The sequence below is a fragment of the Cyprinodon tularosa genome, unplaced genomic scaffold (assembly GCF_016077235.1).
Source record: "Cyprinodon tularosa strain WSP-4 unplaced genomic scaffold, ASM1607723v1 ctg259, whole genome shotgun sequence".
Classification (NCBI taxonomy): Eukaryota; Metazoa; Chordata; class Actinopteri; order Cyprinodontiformes; family Cyprinodontidae; genus Cyprinodon; species Cyprinodon tularosa.
In genome coordinates, this window is record NW_024038958.1 from 173,089 (window position 1) to 181,518 (window position 8,430).

An 8,430-nucleotide genomic window follows, 5' to 3' on the forward strand; every position below is an offset into this window, starting at 1 on the left:
TACAACCAACTCATGCCTTCCAGGTGATCAGAATTAAGTTTAAAAGATTTAAATGACTCCAAACCTACCTTAGATGAGATTCTTCTTTAGATACTGGGATATCTTTATAATGCGATTCTCTCTACCGCATTGCAGCTTTATATGTTACAGGATCTCCACACTGCGGAAGGTGTTGCATTGTGTGTCAAGGGCTGATTTTGCTGCTTTTTTGGCCTCATAACAAACCTGAATCAACCTGATTGTAAAAACTTTCAAACCTGATCCTGAACAACTGAAACAGTTCTTGGACTTAGAAACATTACAATAATAATCCTGCTGTTATTCATTTATTTTGTGGCATACTTTAAATAAGGTGTATTTGAAAAACAGGTCCAGTTTAAAGCCGGGTACGATTTATGAGCAGTCAGCGAGGAACAGTGCTTCACACCCTATACAAAATAATCCTTTTTGATCCCGACTGAATGAATCCCAAGCGCCTGAGCCAGTTCTTCCAGAGCCAAAATATTGCTAGCTACAGGGTTAAACACGGAGTTTAATGAGGTGAGATGAATATTAGAAGTACTATGACTTTATTTATCACTATATACAATGTAATCCATGTGAAAGCACTTTTTTAATATTTTAGAAATTATTAATCAAGTATATCTTTTGATAATCTGTTAAATAATATATATTATAAATAAATTGTGTGTAATCTGTGTATTCTTTTTAAGCTGCCAGAATTGACTGTAACTGTCTAAGATTGCCTGGATCAAAGGTTTTCTAAGACATTTAATCATCTTTCAGCGTCTTTCTTTAAAATTCAGCTGCTTCTTCCACTCACTTTCAGATGAATGACCAGTTGGTTCAAAAAAACACTACCTCAATGAGCATTCAAACATGCCATCTTCATTTTTACTCTTCTTCTAACTAAATATGATACTCTTACATCTAATCCTGTCTTCCTGCTTTAGGTACGCTGGGACAGCTGGCATTCACAATAAAGGGCTGGTTATACTACCGCAGCAGTGTGTCGTAGTGAGCTTGATGCAGATTTATGCCCAACTTTGAAACGTGGTCTGTGCTAAGTTATTCCACGCCACAACAAAAGACGGACAATCTTGAACTAGCTGTGGGTCTAGATTAGAGATGTCCCGATCCAGGTTTTTGCACTTCCGATCCGATACCGATATTGTTTTTGGACTTCCGATCCGATACCGATACTGGCCGATACCAGCCTATCCGAGCATGTATTTAAGTTTAAGTTAAAGTATTTAGCCTTAGTTGTAAGACTCATGTTGAAAAGGGTTTTAGTACTCTTGATAACATCTAGCCAGCTAAATTAGGTGAGATTGAATAAAACACAATGCTTGGTAACAACAAACTTATCTGTTTATTAAGAGATAAACACAAACTGGACAAAATTATGAATAGCAATCTGAAATTGCACAGTGAGCAGTAAAACCGTAAACAGTTAAAGGTGCAAGTATTACTGTAAGTTTTAATAAAAATGCAAAACAGGGGAACACTGGCGCAAAATAGATGAATGGATCGTTTCAATCGGCGAAACTGGAAAATACGGACCGGATTTTTTTTTAAAAACTGGATCGGCAGTCTGGATCGGCATTTTACATGCTTTGCCGATACGCATTTTTTTTGCCAATATCGGCGTCCCGATCCGATACGTGGATCGGATCGGGACAAGCCTAGTCTAGATACAGATACACAGGGGGGCAACTTTGTTTGACAACGGGGTGACATGAGGGTGAAAAAGAGCAGGGATCCAGGTGGAAAAAAGTGTCCCAGCATTCTCGCGCACCTCGCTCTTCTAGCTGGTCCATCTTCACTAGTCGTTTTCCACAATGGCGGTCATACGGACAAAACAAGCCACTAAGGTACCAAACTGGAAATACGCATAGTGTAGAACGGATGTAGATTTGACAAATCAGATCCCACCTGTCTGCAGTCTGCCTTATTTTCGGAGTGTCTGCGGAAGGGGCGGTGGCATATCTGCACAGAAAACCTGGTAACTGAGTGTAAATCAGCCTTAAGAGCGAACCTCTGCAGGTTTTGGATAAACTGTGCCAGGGTATGTTTCTAGGGCCGGTTTCAGGGTCCTGTATGGGATCACAGCAGCGTGATTGGGTCCATAACAAGACTCTCTTTAGGAAAAAACTTTCCAGCATTTGATTTGAAGTGAGGAAAAAAAAAAAAAAAAACTGACTTACCTCCCAAAAATTACAAATATAAAGCTAGAAATGACCAGCTCCAATAAGCACACAGGGGTTTATACCTCACAAAAGCAAACTCATTATTCTGATTTCCTTAAGCCGCTATTATTCTGTCTTATCATGTTGATATAAAAGAAGAACCTAATGAGAATTTTCGCATAAAGCTGTGAGACTGCAGATATGGACGTCGTATCTCCGGTAACCTTCATAACCAGGTGCACCAGCTGCACAGAGACGAGGCATGCTGCTAAGGGACTCATTAGGAGTCTCTGGGCATCAGCCTCAGCCTGGTCCTCTGCACTCATTCTGTCTGAGACTTTAGGTTCTTTAAAAGGGACACAGAAAACTCAAGAATAATCTGAATTAGTTGCATTCCAATAAGCTTTAAACACAAAGCTTAAAAACTGTTTTCCACCAATACTAAAATACAGAATCACTCCAGATAAAGCACATAAACAGAGGCGTTTAAAGATTTACTCTAACCTACACGGAAGTTCACTTTGCAGCCTATAAACCCCACACCTCTTAAGTCATAGAAAAAGGCAAATTGGAGGCCCATACTCGAGTCTAGTAATATTCTGGTTAGTTTTGCAACAGATTTAAAAAACAACTTAATCATTCGTGCCATCAGAGCTAACCAAGTAAACCAGTTCCAAAGCCACAGGATTACCAGGAACACAAAAAGTCTGCAATCTGATAGACACCCAGGATGGAAAAAAAAAAGTCAAAGGGGTGATTCTATCAAACATAATAACACTGCTGAGATCTAATAAGGCCAATCTTGATCTCCTGCAGGCTAATTAGAGAGATGGCAAACCAAGATCCTTTGAGGCAGGCATCTGTTCCTCCACGATTGTACACAAACCAGTAAGACATGCGGACAGTTCAACTGCAAACTGGAGGCTAGCTGGTGCTCCTTCCCATCCCCCTTCTCATCCCCTCCACTGTCAGATCTGTAGCAGGGCTTTCAGGGAAGAAACCATTAGTGGGGAGCCATATGGTCCCTTTCTTTCAATTGATGGCAGTGAGCCATTCTGTAGGCTGCATGTTTGTCCGTGCTTTAAGGAGGTATGGTGTAGAAACATGTGGTGAGGGATGCTCCTTCTAATGCCAACATTTCCACATATTTAAAACAGATGGAAGAACCTGGAGCTATTTGAAAAGTGATACTTTAGGGAAATTCTGGGGTATTCTGTTACTGCTTTGGTAGTATAGAAAACATCACCTGTCTAGTAATCACTATATATCTTTTATATTGTATATTTTTTTTATTTCTCTAGGTATATTAGATATTTGTTTGATACTTTAGACATGTTTTATCATTATTATACTATCATTGCTGTGTTTTTAAATGATATCATTATAAAAGTAATCATGACATTTTCAAATTAATTGGACTGTATTTTGCTAAGTGGAAACATCAAACCCAGCACCCACTGTAACTTAACTGTTAATTAGTAGAGCAGATAATTTATTTTAGATCCATAAGAAAATATGTTGACCCAGTATTCAGCCAGAGATCTACCAATATTTCCTTGATCAGCTTTGATCATTAAGGATGATACCTTTATATGATACCTTTAATAACAGAGCAAGGTTTAGAATTGGAATAAAACAACTTTGTTTTAATTGAGTTTAGAATACACTTTGTGTATAAAAAAACAAATTTCATTTTGTACAGCTTTCCTTTCCATTTCTTAAACTGCTTACATTGATCAAATGTAAACAGTGTAAAAACATACAAAGAATGCATTAATATGGAAGTTCAGAACATTAAATATATATGGTGCAATTCTGCAGTGTTTTGGTTTGGTGTTATCAGTGTGATGCAGAGTCTGTGACATGATTTAGAGTTTTCTCAACAGCTCAGCAGATGGCAGTGAGGAAGAAGCTGTAGCAGAACCTGCTGGTTCTGCATCCAATGCTGTGGAGCCTCTTCCCAGAGGGCAGCAGGGAGAACAGTCCATGGTGGGGGTGTGAGGGGTCATTTATAGTGTTAATATTTGGGGCCATACAGTTAATTCATTCAACAGTAGTATCAGATATAGGCAGATTATCGAAACCTGTGTATCGTATCGGATTGGGGAAAAAGGGATTGGTGCGTCTCTAGTTTTAACCCTTTATAGGGCACTCAGTGAAATACTTTGAAAATCAAAATATCAAGCCAATGGTGTTATTGGAATCCAGGACAAGACCTTATTAGCTTTGTAACATTCCAAAAATATGGATATTTTGATGGCAAAAAATGTATGTCAATGTAATAACAAGAAACGCCAATTTGCCCGAATATATTAAGAAAAATAAGAAGAAATTCACGAAAAACACTAAGAAAGAAAGAAAGAGATTTTATTTTGGTACAACATAACCTTAGAGGTATTAATGCTGATACTGGCACTCACATTTTTTTAATTTATAAACCTAAATATAATTGTTAACTAGGCTTATTTACTTTTTAAGTTTTCAATTTTTCAATTCACTTTTATTTTTACCTTTTTTTTCATGGCTTAAGGTTTTTTTTTAACTTAATTAACAGTACACTGGAAAAAGATCTTGTTCTTATAGATATCACTGAGGGACGAGGGGGACATCAGGGGCGGAGCTAGATGGGGGGCCAGGGGTGGCCATGGTTACCCTTAGCCAATCATTGGCCACCCCTAACATTTTTTCCCCCTCTAATACAGATGGTGGCAGCACTAATAGTCTCAAGTGGAATATTCAAAACTTTTTTTTTTTTAATGGTTAATTATACGCATAGATATACTGACATCAGAGATGATAAGTACAGAATTCATGCTCTTTTCCGAACTAGATTTTGTGTTATATGGGGTAAAGAGAAAATTATGTGTCTCTGAAAGTCATCTAGGACTCTTCAGTGAAGTCGTAGATAAAAAAAACAACATTCTTTTTTAAATAATCAATTTATGTAGATATTAGTGCTTGTAAATATCAATTTTATGTAGAACATTTATTGATACAAGTAGGTAAGTCATGACAATGATGACTGATTTATGCCCCAGAACTCAAAACTGAGTTTTATCCACTATACCTTTAATCTAAAAATTACGGATGATTAAATATATGCATCTATTTGTTAGAAAAGACTTTAGGAAAGTATAGTTAGTCTTTATTTAGAAAATATGGATATTTTGCTTGTTAATTTTCCTGTGTAGTTTGACGGTGGTTTTCTGGTGCCTATCCGCTTTTGGCCCCTCTCAGTGTACATTGGCTATTGCCTGGCCACCCTTATAAAAACTTTCTGGCTACGCCTCTGGACTCCATTTGTAAGGGGTATGCACCCAATGGTAACCTGCCCTATAAAGGGTTAATAACCAAAAAACCTACAGCTAATTTAATCCTACACATATTGAAATTCTAGGAGAAAAAACAAACTATAGTGACAAAAATGTATAGAAATCAGCATTGGTCAGAAAACACCTAATCACTACATATATTAATGTAAAACATACTCTGGAAAGTCTCACTTCTTAAATCGTCTTCTAAAGAAACGATTGTCTGCCTGTGTGACATGAGGAAGTGTGCATATGAGTTATCAAAAGCGTCATGTGAATCATTCCTGCAATGTTTCCCCACCAGGACTGAATGGCTGCAGATGAAGTGACATGTCTAACAATGTGGTACATCTGTTTCAGTCATACTCATCCACTCAGTTATATTTAGAAACATGAACAAGCTGTGATGCGGTTAAGTCTGAGAAAAAAAAAATGCATTTAAAGACGACATCTAAGCAGCTCGGCAACACCTATGCTGATATAATTTCATAAAATATCAGCTACTCTCTGTTCAGGACAAAACATGAGGCCATGTTCTTATAACTTAGTATTCATTCCTTTACAAATACTGTAAATAAATCCTAATTTAGGTATATTCATGCTACTTTATTAGATAAATCTTTTAACAGAGGAAAAAAAGGTGTATTTAAAAAGAAGTTGAAACAGAGCTTTAGGTAAAACTAATCAGCATTTCTTTAACGTACCTTTCCCTGCTGTTTGTCTCATTGTCCTGGTTTAATCCTCACAGCAGCATTCCCCGCGAATAAACCGACCGTTGGTCTAAATTCACAAACACGGCAATGCTGCTGCTGCTTTTTTTTCCAGTTGTTTCTTTGTTTTCTTCTCCTCGGTTAGAAAACAGGAGTGAGTTGATTCAAAAGCAGGCTAATGGGTTCCCAGTCAGACAAAGCTCAGCGCTGAGGAACGAAACAGTCCGAGAAAATAAATTTCCGCATCCTCCTTTTTTTTTTCTTTTTTTTTTTGACGTCTCTAATTTATAAAAAAAATTTCGTTTCAGGCAGGGGGGAAAAAAAACCGAAAAGTCAGCTGTGTCTTAACAGACACGGCTAACCAGCTAGCCTGGCGCTACTTCCTTTCTCCGTGTCTTTAAAAACAGTAGCAGCCTGAGCGTTAAAAAAAAAAGTTGAGGAAAAGGCAGATTCTACACAATGAAGGCACCCTGTTGCTGCCTGGCGTTTCTTACAGAGCAGCGCCCCCTGCTGGTTTTTAGCGGCAGTGCTGCTGTGTGACACAAAGGCTTTCAAACCTGCTTGAATCTGAGTTCACCGCTGGTGGCGCCACCAAGTGGTGTGTAGGGGGATATTTCTATGTCGGACAAATAAAATAAAAGTTAAAAAAATTTAAAAAATAATAAAAAACAATGTGCTTAAAATGTACTTTAGTCCCCTTTGAAAGCGCAAGCCCTGGTGAGGCATAAAAAAACAAAACAAAAGAAACAATTGTAATTGTATTTATATATATATATATATATATATATATATATATATATATATATATATATATATATATATATATATATATATATATATATATATATATATATATATATATATATATATACATATATATATACATATATATATACACTCCTTTTTTGACGTCTCTAATTTATAAATAAATACGAGATTCTTTTCTTTTGAATATACTTAAAGATATATACATAGGTATATCATAAATATATACATTGTTTTATTGTATTAAAAATCATAACAGAAATAAAGAAGCAAGTAATTTCATATAATGCATATAAAGAGTGTTCAATAAATCAGAGGCCTAGCCAGAACATTTTTATCAGGGTGGCCAGGCAATAACCAATCTACACTGTTCCAAGAGGAAAATGAACAACCACAACATCCATATTTTCTAAATAAAGACAAACTATACTTCCCTACAGCCTTTGCTAACAAACAGATGCATATATTTAAACATCCATCTAGATAAAAGGTATAGTGGATAAAGTTCTTTCAGCTTTAAGTTCTGGGTTGAACATCTTTTTTCATTGTTATTACTTACCTACTTTTATCAATAATCATTCTGCATAAAATTGATATTCACAAGTACTAATCTCTACAAAAATTGTTTATTTACTAAGTTTTTAGAATAGTTATTTATGTTATTTAACTGAAGACTGACTTGCATTTTCTCTTTGCCCCATATAACACAAAATCTAGTTCTGAAAAGAGCATGAATTCTGTACTTATCATCTTTAATGTTAGTATATTGATGTGTATAATTAATCACTGTGTTTTTGTTGTCAAGTAATGGTTAATCTATGAAAAATTAAAATGTTTTGAGAGTATTATCACTTGTGAGTATTACTGCTACCACTGTCAGTATTGTGGGGATAAAATGGTAGGGGTGACCACAGGGGTGGCCAATGATTGGGTAAGGGTGGCCAAGGCCACCCCTGCCACCCCCTCTAGCTCCACCCCTGCAATAAATGAAGTTTGTACTTCTTATCTTACTGTAAAAAAAAAAAGTTGTTTTTTTGTTGTTGTTTTTTTAGCTGTTCAGGTAATATAGAAAAAAAAAATAAATAAATAAAGGCCATTATAAGTAGAGCTCATGTCATCACTTCAGTGTCAGTTTTCATACCTTTATTAAATCTTCACACCAACTTATTCCTGTACAGGTGAAAGGTTGGTCAGGGTCCATCATGATTCACTCCACCACATGGCTGTTTCTGGTTTCAGAGTGAATACGACCTTTAGTAACAAGAAACAGGTTTTACAGCATTTTGCTGTCTTGACAAAAGGGCATTTATGAGTCCAGCTGGATTGAGATACATTCATGTGAAGTAGGTTAAGGAGAAAAACAAATCGGTCTCCTGTGTCCATAAAAGAACATGCAACAAATTATCTGAAGTAATAAATCCCCCCCCCCCCCCCCCCCCCAGATATGTACATCCA

At 36.5% G+C, this 8,430-nt stretch overlaps 1 protein-coding gene across 8 annotated transcripts in view; it reads right to left on the minus strand.

Annotated features, from left to right (window-relative positions):
• The window catches only part of LOC119785798 (unconventional myosin-IXb), a 69,311-nt gene extending 62,682 nt beyond the window's left edge, over positions 1-6,629 (minus strand). For 5 of the 8 annotated variants that reach the window (XM_038288602.1, XM_038288600.1, XM_038288601.1 and 2 more), the window contains exon 1: positions 6,205-6,628. The gene's annotated coding sequence lies outside the window, so the exon portion shown is untranslated. Of the gene's footprint in view, positions 1-6,204 lie in introns of all 8 variants that reach the window. The other 3 variants (XM_038288599.1, XM_038288604.1, XM_038288606.1) reach the window with 1 other exon arrangement.
• Between the last annotated feature and the right edge of the window lie 1,801 nt (positions 6,630-8,430).